At 42.3% G+C, this 13,583-nt stretch overlaps 1 protein-coding gene across 4 annotated transcripts in view; it reads right to left on the reverse strand.

Annotated features, from left to right (window-relative positions):
* The window catches only part of Exd2 (exonuclease 3'-5' domain containing 2), a 44,932-nt gene extending 34,386 nt beyond the window's left edge, over window positions 1-10,546 (reverse strand). For 3 of the 4 annotated variants that reach the window (XM_017801306.2, XM_008845946.3, XM_017801307.2), the window contains exon 1: window positions 10,462-10,546. The gene's annotated coding sequence lies outside the window, so the exon portion shown is untranslated. Of the gene's footprint in view, window positions 1-10,094; window positions 10,163-10,461 lie in introns of all 4 variants that reach the window. The other variant, XM_008845947.3, reaches the window with a different exon arrangement.
* Window positions 10,547-13,583: the final 3,037 nt, after the last annotated feature.

The following is a 13,583-nucleotide window of genomic DNA, read 5'->3' on the forward strand; positions in this document are numbered from 1 at the left end:
AAGAATCAAATGAAAATAAATAAGTAAATAAATAGTAAATAAATAAAAATATAGAAAATAAAGCATTTAAAATAGTAATAATAAACCAAATAAATATAATTTAAAAATAATTTTTTAAAACAATATTAGTATATGAGCCAGGCGTGGTGGCACATGCCTTTGATCCCAGCACTCAGGAGGCAGAGGCAGGTGGATCTCTGTGAGCTCAAGGCCAGCCTGCTCTACACAGTGAGTTCCAGGCCTGCTGGGGCTACAGGGAGACCGTGTCTCAAAAAGACAACAAAAAACAATATTAGTATATTTACAAATAAAAGTTCCAACAATACATTTAAAAAATATAATTTTATATTTACAACCACTCTGGATTAGAAGTATTTGGCTGAGAGAAAAAGTGGAATATCAATTAGGACAATAAAAATTGAAAACAGTAACTGATAGCTATGTTATTTTAAAAAGATTTACTTTTGGGAGCTGGAGAGATGGCTCAGCAGTTAAGAGCAATGACTGCTCTTGCAGAGGACCTGGGTTCAATTCCCAGCACCCACATGGCAGCTACAAACTGTCCTTAACTCCAGTTCCAGGGGAATCTGAAGCCCTCTTCTGACCTCCGTGGAATTGCACGACACAGGTGCACTCACATACATGCAAGGCAATACACTCATACACATACAATAAAAATAATAAATAAAAGGTCATTCCTGGGTCTAGATTTCACTCTTCTGCTCATGAACAGCTGAGGCACAAAGGGTGGTCAAGTCAACTGGTAATGGCAGAACAATGGCTACCAGGACACTTAGCCTAACTGGCAAATGAACCATTTCCACCTCTGTGTGTACAAGCACATGAGTGGGTTCTAAGAGTGAGGACTGTGCTCTCCCCATCTACTTCCTTCAGCGTTACTACCACTTGCCTGTGTGACCCGTGTCAAACAGGTGTCTGCCAGGCAGAAGGCTCTGAAGTTGGAGGAGATAGTCGACTAGAGCAGCCTGACCAAAGATAAGAGAGTCCAATTCTATGACATCCAGTTTAATGAGGGCTTCACTGAGAAGGACCAGGCATGACAGTGGATATGGCCATGTACTGGTGGTTCACTACCTGCGTTCTCACCTGGAGAAGTATTATGTGTATGGCCCCATACTGCATCTCTTTGATGAAGATTGGACAGCCAAGCAAACCAAGAAGATGCTCAACATGAAGGCCAGTGCCACCCAGGGAGTCTCCACCAAGTGGAAGAAATAAGAGCCTGCTGCTCAACAGTGTCCTTCCCACACTTGGCATACTAGAAACCACTTAAATGTCTGAGGCTAAAGCCCAGCGTGGTGGCGCATGCCTTTAATCCCAGCACTTGGAGGCAGAGGCAGGCGGATCTCTGTGAGTTCAAGGCCAGCCTGGTCTACATAGTGAGTTCCAGGCCAGCTAGGGCTACAGGGAGACCCTGTCTCAAAAATACCAAAAAAAAAAAAAAAAAAAAAAAGTCTGATGCTAATAAATGAATAGTTTATGTGGGAGGAAAAAAGGCTTTTCTTTCCTACTCTATATTTGATCTTAGCCAAAGTCCAAGAAATAATTCTTTTTGTCACTCTAAACAAGATAAATGCTGAGAGAAAATAACATTAAAAAGATGAAAAATTACAGGCATGATGGCTTACACAGTTAATCCTAGCACTCGGGAGGCAGTGGCAAGCAGATCTGTGTGACTTTGAGGCCAGACTGGTCTACATAGGGAGTTCTAGGCCAGCCAGGGCTACATAGTGAGACACTGTTGCAAAAAGAATAAATAGATAGATAGATAGATAGATATAGATAGATGATAGATAGATAGATAGATAGATAGATAGATAGATAGATAGATAGATAGGGGCTAGAGAGATGGCTCAGTGATTAAGAGCACTGGCTGTTCTTACAGAGGATCCAGGTTCAATTACCAGCACCCACATGGCTGCTAACAACCATCTATAACTCCAGTTCCAGGAAATCCAATGTCCTCTTTTGACCTCTGCGGGCACTGCACAACATGGGCATAGGCTACAGGAAAACCCTGTCTCAAAAAGACTAAATAACAATAATAATAATAATAATAATAATAATAATAATAAATGAAAATTTAAAAAACGAAACCAAATTTTTTTCTCAGGAAGCTGAGGCAGAAGGATAATCACAAGTTCAATGCCTGCTTAGACTAAAAAAGCAAGTCTAAGACCAGCCTGGGCAATTCTGGGAGACTCTGTGGGAATAACTTTACTGGGAAAGCCTCTTTGTAACAAAATTTTACAAAATGAAATTTTATATAACCTTGTAAAGCTAATTAATAATGTTTTGAGAACATGTAGAATTATGTACTCCTTCTAAGAAAAGCAAAGTAATCAGTCCTACAATGATTTGGAATCTAGATGTTAACTAGTTCTTACAATCTAAGCTGAAAACATAGTTTTAGTCTTATACCATGTTCCCTATTTGTGACTCAGTTATGCCCCGACTCAGAACAATGTGTGTGTGTGTGAGATATGAGGATGATGATCTTGAAACCAGCAATGTATTTACAAATAACTTCTCCCCAACAAATGTTACAAGGAAGCAACATGGGGGCCTAGGTTGATGACATCTGTCTGTAGCTTTGTGTCTTGTTCTAAGTTAGTAGGGTCAGAAAACAAGTTCTGTTATCAAGACTGTTCATACTATGCTTGATATGCTGTTCAGTAAACATGTATGAGAGGAGCACTTTGTAGAGGGTAGAGTAGAACAGAATAGAGTTCACTCTGAGAAAACAGTTCGGAGAGGAATTAGAACACCTCAGATCAAGATGGGGCCTACTCTTGGTTAAACTACTCCAAGAGTGAAGTTTCTCATTTCATGTGGCACCACCACAAGACTCAGAGCATGGAGGTGTATGCCTATAATCTCAGCACTCAGGACCTGGTAGAGACAGAAGTCCCACCTTAGCCTGGCTTCATGAGACTGTCAGTGGTACAACACTTGCAGAACATGTGCAGGGCCCTAGGTTCAATCCCCATCACTGAGGAGGAAAAATAAATAAAAGACAGAAATTTGAGATGGGTCACGCTGTAGTGCTTACTTAGCATTCATGAGGCCCTAGCAGTAAAAAACATTTAAGAAAATTTAATTCACAGTTAAACTGAAAGAAGAGTGTTGGGGAGATCACCAGGTACCAGAACAGAAACAGAAAAAGAAACAGAAGGTAGAAACCACACAAATGGGAGTCATATCTACATAGAACCAGAACTCATAACAGGCCCAGCACTAGATTATCTCACTAACCCAGGAACAGAACTCTAAGCTTTAGGACATAGACACACTAGGACCCAGGAGGAGGCCTGTCTCTGAATAGGGACTTAAAATGATCACACTGTGGTCCATCAGGCTGATATTACAAATTTCGATGGAGGAAAACTTTAGTTAATAAATAAATAAATAGCTTTATTCTCTCTAGAAAAAAATTAATAAATAGCTTTATTCTCTCTGGGAAAAAAAATCCCTAAGAAGAAGGCAGATACTCAAGCATATAATTGTGGCAGGTGCAAGGTCCAAGTTCACATCTTGATTGAAAGAAAAGTCAGAGGGGCTGGAGAGATGGCTCAGCAGTTAAAAGCAATGACTGCTCTTCCAGGGGTCCCAGGATTAGCTCCCAGCATCCATAGGGTAGCTAACAACTGTCCATAACTCCAGTTCCAGGGGGATCTGACGCCCTCTTCTGGCCTTCCTGGGCATTGCATGACATGGGCACGTTTACATACATATAGGCAAAACACTCATACATATATAAAATGAGAATAATAAAAAGAAGAACAATTATTTTGGTCTTTTTGAGACAGGGTTTCCCTGTAGCCCCAGCTGTCCTGGAACTTACCATGTATATCAGCCGGCCTTGATCTCGCAGAGAACCACTTGCCTCTGCCTCCCAAGTGCTAGAACTAAAGGGATCTATATAAAAAAAAAAATTTTTTTTTTTTGTCTTTTTGAGACAGGGTCTCCCTGTAGTCCCAGCTGTCCTGGAACTCACTATGTAGACCAGGCTGGCCTTGAAATCAGAGATCCACCTGCCTCTGCCTCCCAAGTGCTGGGATTAAAGGCATGCACCACCACACCTGGCTATAAAATACTTTTTCAAAAAGGAAACTCACAGTGCTGGAGAGATGGCTCAGCGGTTAAGAGCACTGACTGCTCTTGCAGAGGACTTGGTTCAGTTCCCAGCACCCACATGGTGGCTAACAACATTCCGTAACTCTAGTTCCAGGGGAATCCAATGCCCTCTTCTGACATCCTCAGGCATTGCACAACACAGGTGCACTTACACACATGCAGGCAATACACTCATACACATAAAATAAAAATAATAAATAAAAGTTTTTAAAAAAGGAAACCCAGAGCCAAGAATCTAAATTAAAACAAATTCAGAAATTGAGAAACTCTGTTGGAAGCTGGTTTCAATCATAGAAGGAATATACACAGTATATGTATTTCTAACACACAGAAAACATGTAGGTCTTCCACGGAAGACCACTAGTTCCTAGAAGAGGGTTCACAAATGAATCAAAACCAAACAAAACTCAAAGTCAATAAAAATAGTTCACAGAAACTGGGCTTGATGGCACACACCTATAATGCTGAGGCAAGGATTGCAAGTTCAAGAGCAGCTCTAGGAAGGTTCACCAATCCAGGCTAACTAGCAAGCTCCAGATCAGCCTAGGTTAGGTAGTGAGACCCCGTCTCCAAGACAGAGGGGGGTAAAGGAGCTAGGGTCCCCAAATTACCTTCCTATACCCCAAATGATCGGAGGAGTCCCACTAGGCCCTACTCTTTAAAGGTCCCACCATCTCCAAATAGCACCACCCTGGGGACCAAGCCTGTAACACATGGACCTTTGGAAAATATGCCACATCCTATAGGAATTGTTGTCTAGAAATACTCAAAACAAAAAATTCAATGCAAACTTAATTTTTTACAACTTTTTGAAAAACTTTCAAAAAATTCAATGCAAACTTAATGTTTTAAAACTTTTTGTCTTAGTCACCAAGACAACTCAAACACACCCAAAGAACTGGAGAAATATTTATAAAAAATATTTTAAGCCTATCTTTAGAATATAAATGCATAAATTTAGAATATAAACTCTTTTTTTTTTTTTTTTTTGTCTTTTTTAAACAGGGTCTCTTTGTATCCCCACCTGTGTAGACCAGGCTGGCCTTGAACTCACAGAGATTCCCCCTGCCTCTGCCTCCCAAGTGCTGGGATTAAAGGCGTGTGACACCACACCCAGCCAGAATATAAACTCTTAACAATTCAATAATAAAAAGACAAATGAATCAATTTAAAAACTGATTAAGAATAGGAAGACAGAGGGGCTGGAGAGATGGCTCAGTGGTTAAGAACATCGGTTGTCCTTGCAGAAGACCTGGGTTCGAATCCCAGCACCCACATGGCAGCCTAACAACTGTCAATAACTTTAGTTCCAGGGGATCTGACAGCCTCTTCTGTCCTCTGCAGGCATTGCACTACACGTGCACTTACCTACACACAGGCAATACACGCATACACATAAATAAAAAAAAGAATAGGAAGACAGGCTGGAGAGATGGCTCAGCAGTTAAGAGCACTGACTGCTCTTGCAGAGGACCCAGGTTCAATTCCCAGCACCCACATGGCAGCTAACAACCATCGTAACTTCAGTTCTTGGGAATCCAAGGCCCTCTTCTGATCTCCTCAGGCAGTGCACGACACAGATGCACTTACACACATGCAGGAATACATTCATACACATTAAATAAACAAAATATTAAAAAAATTATTGAGAAATGGCCAAATAGCACATGAAAATGATCTTTAACATCGCTAGCTATTAGAAAAAATGCAAATCAAAATTACAACAGCAAAATACTTCAAAGCCACTTCCATGGCTCTCAAAAAGACAGTAAGTCCTGGCACTAATGTGGAGAAATGAGAAACTCTCATACATTGTCAGTGGGAATGCCAAATGGTACAGCTGCTTTGGGAAACAGTCTGGCAGTTCTGCAAACAGTTAAGCATAAAGTCACCATATGCCCAGCAATTCCACCCCCAGCCACATATCTAAGGGAAATGAAAACACGTCCACAAGAAAGTTCACAGCAGCACTATTTATAACAGTCCCAAAGTAGAAACAACCCAAAAGTCCATTAACTGACAAACACATATAACATACTGGAGAGATGGCTCAGAAGAGCACTGGCTGCTCTTGCAGAAGACCTGGGTTCAGTTCCCAGCAACCACATGGCAGGTAACGACCATCTATAACTCCAATTCCAGGGGATCCAGCACCCTCTCCTGGCCTTTATGTGTATGGAACACTCATATACATAAAATAAAAATAAATATTTTTTTAAACATAGCTTATTTACAAGTTATGGGTCGAACCCAGCATGGTGGCACACACCTGTAGTCTCAGCTCTTGGGAGGCAGAGGTAGGCAGATCTCTGAGTTCAAGGCCAGCCTGATCTACATAGTGAGTTTCAGGCCAGCTGAGGCTACAGGGAGACTCTGTTTCCAAACAACAACAACAAAACCAAAATAAATAAATAATAAATAAATAAATAAACCCATCCAACAGGTTATGGGTTAAATTGTGTCCTCCAAAAATATATTGAAGTTCTAACCCCCAGAACCCTGTGACCATGATGGCCTTATTAGGAAATACTGGCCTTTCCATATTAGCCAGTTAAGATGATCATACTAGAGTGTAGTCTTAACCCAGTGTGACTGATGATGTCCTACAGCAAAGAAAGACAAAGGGAGAATGAAATGTGGTAACAGACACACAGGTGAAGATGGAGATAGATACTGAAGTCATGTCATTTCGAACTAAGGAAAGCTAAGGATTGTTAACCATTAGAAGCTGGGCAGAAGCAAGGAAGGAAGGATTGAGAGATGCATTAATCTATGAGTATAAAGGTCAGTCATTAAGAATTGGTTTAATACTATGTCCATGTAGTAGAATAATAGTAGGATCTCCCCTAGGGCCTACAACCTGTCCAGTCACAAGTTCTTGGTCCCAATAATGGTGTCAGGTATGGCCTTAAATCCAAGGAGAAAATAACTGGTTATTTCCATGGCATTCATCTTGCCAGGCTGGTAGTTGAACTTTGCAGGGTTCACAGCTAGGTAAGATTGATGATTACTTTTCTCCTCCAGTAGTGAGTATAGCACCACCCAGCAGGAGCTAGCCAGGAGCTTAGCTCAATACTCATCAGAGAAGCTTCTTTTGGCAGTAGATGGTGATTAAAACAGAGACTCCCAAGTGGTCAAGGTGTAGAGAATAAAAAGACTGCAGAATGGTTATCCATAAATGGGACAACTATATCACACCCTCCCTTCCCAAGGCTCAGATCATTGTGGAAGCGGGGACGGAAAGACTCTAAGAGCCGGAGGCAATGGATGACTGCAAGGAAACAGTATTTTCAGGGCACGACAGGGCAGATGCACAAATGAACTCATAGTGGTTGTGACAGCATGCACAAGACCTGCAAAAGCTCAAGCCAGACAAAAATCTCAGCATGGAGAGGGGAGGTGGGCACAATGTCCTAGCCCTAGTTAAGGAGCTATTGGTAACTGATAGTTGCTGGGAAAAGGAGAGTCAGTTTAATAAGAGTGTGGTCCCCTAGTAGGTCAACCACACTCCAGTGGATAGCCACACACCTAAGACTATAAGAGTGGCCCAAATCAGATTCAATGGGTTAAAAAAATGAGAGATGGCTCAGTGGTTAAGAGCATTTACTGCTCTTACAAAGGACCTGAGTTCAGTTCCCAGCACCCACATAGGCAGCTCACAACTGCCTGTAACTCTAGCTTCAGGGAGATCTGATACTTCTTGGTCCTAAAACAGACACAGACACACACAGACACACACTTAAAAATAAATCTTAAAAAAATGAGGGCTGGAGAGATGGCTCAGTGGTTAAGAACACTGGAGGCTCTTGCAGAAGACATTGGTTCAGTTCCCAGCACCCACATGGTGGCTAACAATTGTCCGTAACTCCAGTTCCAGGGGATACAACTCGATGCCTTCTTGTGGCATCCACAGGCTTGCACATGTAGCACACTTATATACAGGCAAGCAAAACATTCATGCACATAAAATAAAAATAAATAGTAAAATAATCTTGGGGAAATGGGCACCATGATACAGTACTGGTAGGCAATGTGGTATTAGTAAGTGTATACAGCCTCCCATTCAGCAATTACCTGTAGGGATCCATCTCAGAGAAATGCTTGCATGGGCACACAGAGGTATGTAGAAGGGTGCTCTTGGCACCAGGTATTCAACAGTGGAAAATGAGAAACAACATATGGAATTTCACATACTATGGAATGTTAACATGTAACTTATAGAACAAGTGGAAAGAGTAGGCTGGCCTCTATATATGGAATAATTTCAATACTCATTTTAAGCATAAATCATCAACTTGTAGAATATGGACAATATGTCATATTTATAAAAGTACACATTTGTAAAAGCTTAATAGGAAATTTAAAAAAAAATTTTTTTCTTGGTCTTTTTGAGACAGGGTCTCCCTGTACTCCAAGCCAGTCTGGAACTCACACTATGTAGACCAGGCTGGTCTTGAGCTAACAGATCTGCTTCCCTCTGCCTCTTGAGTACTGGGACTAATGGCGGGCACTACTACACCCGACTTCAAACCTTTTTTTTTTAAAAGTATTTTATTATTTTTGTTTTATGTGTATGAGTGTATTGCCTGTATTATGCTGTATGTTAAGTGCACCTGTGTCATGCAATGCCTGCTGAGGTCAGAATGGGGCATTGGATACCCTTGAACTGGAGTTATAGATGTTGTTGGCCACCACGTAGGTACTGGGAATCAAACCCAGGTCCTCTAGCAATCAGTACTCTTACTGCTGAGCCATCTCTCCAGCCCCAAACCTTTTTTTTTTTTTTTTTTTTTTTTTTTAATTTTAAAAAAAGATAGAGCCTTACTATGTAGCTCTGACTGGCCTGGAACTCACTATGTAGACCAGGCTGGCCTTAAACGCACAGAGATACAACTGCCTCTGCCTGCCCAGTGCTGTGATTAAAGGCATGCATCACTATGCTCAGCAAAAAAATGTAATTTTTTTAAAAAGAAGTAATGGCTGGAGAGATGACTCAGGGAGTTAAAAGCATTTGCTATTCTTCCAGAGGACCTAGCACCTACATCACCTGTAACTCCAACTCCAGGGATCCAGTGTTCTCTTTTGGCCTCCCCGGGAATCTACATATACATCACAGATACGCACATAGACATTAAACAAACAAATAAATAAATACATCTTTTTTAAAAAGATACTGAGAAAAGTATTTGAGGAAAATGTTTTGGTTTTTACATGACCTTTTCTTTATAAGTATATGCATGAACTATGAACTACAACTAAAAATAAATATTTTTAAAATGTATTTTTGCTGGGCATGGTAGCCCACCCTCTGAATCCTAGCACTTGAGATGCAGAGGCATGGGTTCCAGGACAGCCTGGTCTACATAGTGAGATCAGGTCCAGCCAGGGATTCATTGTGAGATCTTGTCTGCAAAAAAGGCATTTTTAAAACAAATTCAACATGACCAAATGTAATAATTTTTTCTCCTATTAAACTCTCTTTCTACCACACTTTCTAATTTAAATAATTCTCAAAGCCTGTCGGTTGTGATCTCTCCCTTCACTGTAATACAAATGAGACTTATCAAGCACGTGCATGAAAATGCCCTAATAAAACCCGTCATTACATGAAATTAATAAATGCTAATAAAAACAAAAATAAATAAGGTAGAGAGTTTTGTGCTTCCAAGGAGGCGTTATCTAGAGGCATTCGGGTCCCGTACATCAAAAGCTCAATAAAGGCTTGGGTTAATTTTAATGAGCAGATGTGTATTTTGTAATAAATAAGGTTTAAGGTTCTTGATCTACCCTACGGATGTGAAAAGGGAAAGCGAGCGGGCGGGGGGTTCCAAGCCAAGCCCGGAGCAGCGGGGGCGCGGGCGGGGAGCTGAAGGAGGAGGGTCCCGAGAAGCCCGGCGCGGACCGCGGGCGGGGATCGCGCAGCGCCCAGGAGTTACCGGAACGGCGGGTAGGGCCTCCTTTTCAGCTGATTGGGTCAGGAAGCCTCCAGGATTTGCTGGATGCTCTAAAAGAGGAGACAAGCAGGTGAAGGGGCGGCCCGGAGAGGCGCGGGGACCAATGGCCGGGAGGACTGTCCTCCCGCGTACCGGAGTGCTCAACCGCCCACTCGAAGTGAGGGACCCTGAGGCCGCGCCTGAGGGCGGGGAGAGGGGCAGGACCAACAACGCCTGGGGACCGGGATCCCAACAGTCGCCCACGCACGAAGTAGTGCCCCCAGCATCACGACTTTTCCCGATTCACACAGGAAATCCCCTCTGCCCAGCGCACAACCCTCGAGATTTCTCCAACCCGAGTTTCACTTACCTGCGGCCTCCAACCTCGCCCGAACACCTGCAGCACCTCGCGCTGACAAGCTGGAACCTCCGTGGCTGCTGCGCGAACCCACCCGGATGCATAAATACAGTAACCACTTCCGGCCCCGCGGTGGCGGTCTGGAGAACGTAACTCCAGGTGGAGTGTGCCACTGGGCAGCGCCATCTTGTACGGAAGCCCCTGGGACAACTGTTACCTCCTCTTTCTCCTCCGTTAAACAAAGGATCAATTAATGGGGCTGGAGAGATGGTTAAGGGCACTGCGCAGGACCGGGGTTCGATTCCCAGCACCCACAGGGAGGCTCACAACTGGCCATAACTCCAGTTCCAAGGGATTCGACGCCTTCTTCTGACCACCAGGACGATATAGCACTGCTTGGGTGCACTTACATATATGCAGGCAATACACTCATACACATAATAAAATTAAATTTAAAAATGAAATAAAATAAAATAATAAAAGTTTTAAGAAAACAAAGGACCAATTAAAATTGAGAAGACAATGTAATGTCTCCAGAAAAGTGGTGATTTTGATTCTGGGATGGCATTTTGGGTTTTTTTTGTTGTTTTGGTTTTGGGGGGCTTGTTTTTGTTTTTGTTTTTTGGTCTTTTTGAGACAGGGTCTCTCTGAGCTCCAGCTGTCCTGGAACTCACTATGTAGACCAGGTTGGCCTGGAACTCACAGAGATCTGCCTGCCTCAGCCCCCCAAGTGCTGGAGACTAAAGGTGTCCCCCCCCCCCCCCCAGTGCTGGGATTAAAGGCGTGCCGCCACCACGCCCGGTTGTTGTTTTGGTTTTGAAGGAAGAAATCTGTAGAACACTCACAAATGCAATGTAAGACATGTAAATTTTATTCTTTATTCTTGTTTATTGATGCCAGTAAATAAGGAAATAGTGTTTTGGGGTTTTGTTTTGGTTTTTTTGAGAGGGGCGTGTCTCCCTGTAGCACTGCCTGGCCTTGAACTCACTGTGTAGACCAGGCTGGCCTTGAGCTCAGAGATCCACCTGCCTCTGCCTCCCGAGTGCTGGGATTAAAGGTGTGTGTCACCATGCCTGGCCTGAAAAGACTGTGTTTAAACAAAGTACAATTTTAAAAAATAATGTAAGGGCTGGAGAGATGGCTCAGCGGTTAAGAGCACTGACTACTCTTGCAGAGACCCTAGCACCCACATGTGGCTAATGGCCCTCAGTAACTACAGTTCCAGGGGATCCAACGATGCCCTTGTCTAACCACAACCGGCATTATAGGACATGGGTCCACTTATACATGCAGGTAAAACACTCATACATATAAAATCTAAAACAATTAATTTAAAAAACAATGTACTCTGCATTAGTATTGTATATTATGACCATTAATGATTTGTTCCATCCATCATTTGTAATAGCCACAGTACTTTTGGTTATTATATGAAGCCACTCATTCATTCTTTGTTTTTCTTTTGAGACAGGGACAAAAAAAAAAAAAAAAAAACCTGTAGGGCAGCAGTGCACTGTAACACAGGCAAGTGCTGCCAAAAGTACCTTTGCTTAATTACTCATTTGATTTTGAATTAATTTTTGGTTGTTGAAGACTCAGAAAGCTTTTACTCAGCTGGTGAGATGGCTTAGTGGGCAAAGTGCAGCCTGACAACCTGAGTTCGCTGAGCCCCACATGGTAGAAGGAGAGAAGTCCCAGAAGGTGTCCCCTGATGTCCACATACATACCATGGCACACAATCACCCACGCACATGCACACCCAAATAAGTAAAATGTAATTTTTTAAAAATCTTTTACTGTTGCTATTTTTTTTTTTCAACCCACACTTCTTAAAGTGGTGCATTCCTGTAATCCCAAAACTTGACAGGTGGAAGCATATCTTTAAAAAAAAAAAAAAAAAAAGGAGAAGGGGAGAGGGGAGGAGAGAAGTACTGCTTAGACCAGGGCCTCATCATTGATACCTGTAGCTCAGTCTACCAACCAGTGGCAATATGCATATTGAGACCAGGTGCTTAGGAAGGTGGAATTGAAATGTAGAAACAGCCCAGATTCCTGATGTATTTTGTAGTTTTCATACTAATCAAAATTACCCACTTCTTAGGGCACATGGGACGCAGTGGCAGGCAGACCTCTGTGAGGTGGAGGCCAGTCTGGTCTATATACAACTAAGGCTACAGGGAGACCCTGTCTCAAAAAACAAAAGTACCTACTTATGAGCCTCTTTTTTTTTTTTTTTTTTTTTTTTATTTTTTTTTGTCAGTCTCACTATGCTTTGAACTTCTTTTATGTAGGAAAATAAACTCAATATTTAAGCTGGGCATGGGAGCACATGCTTTTAGTCCCAGCACTCGGGAGGCAGAGGCAGGCAGATCTCTGTGAGTTCAATGCCAGCCTGGTCTACAAAGCGAGTTCCAGGACAGCTGAGGCTACAGGGAGACCCTGTCTCAAAAAGACCAAAAAATAAAAAAATAAAAATTAAGAATGAATTCAAATGGGAGCTTGAGGCCAATTTCATTAGATTTTAAAAGAAAAAACAAAACAAAACAAAACCAGGTCAGGTAAGCTATAAATCTCACCAGCTGCCCAGAGAAAGACAATGGAAGAGAAGGAAAAAAGCCATGCCATTTGAGTTACCAGCTTGGAGGTCAGACAGGTGGCGGTGGCAGCTACATCGTGGGGAGGGGAACTGGAAAGAGTAAGGAACCCAAAATATCAGAAAAAGCATACTTGGTTCTGGACCCATCAGAAAGAAAGAGAAAAAAGAGAAAGGAAAAGTTGTACCCTTTTGAGACTCAGAAAAGTGGGCAGACCCATTGAACCTCATGGCTGCTAGGCTTGTAGGAACTGCACTAGAAGCGGGGATTCTGGGAAGGAAAAGAACAGCATCTCATTAAAGGAATAATTATTCCATCTATGTCTTTACATTTATTTTTTATTTTTAGCATATGTGTATTTTACCTGCATGTATATAAGTGCACCCGTGTCATGCAATGCCCTCAGAGGCCAGAAAAGAGCATTGGATCCCCTGGAACTGTGTTGTTAGCTACTATGTAGGTACTGGGAACCAAACTGGGTCCTCTGCAGGAGCAGCCAGTGCTCTTAATCGCTGAGCCATCTCTCTAGCCCCGATACAT

Source organism: Nannospalax galili, unplaced genomic scaffold (assembly GCF_000622305.1).
Source record: "Nannospalax galili isolate Female #2095 unplaced genomic scaffold, S.galili_v1.0 scaffold42, whole genome shotgun sequence".
Taxonomy (NCBI): Eukaryota; Metazoa; Chordata; class Mammalia; order Rodentia; family Spalacidae; genus Nannospalax; species Nannospalax galili.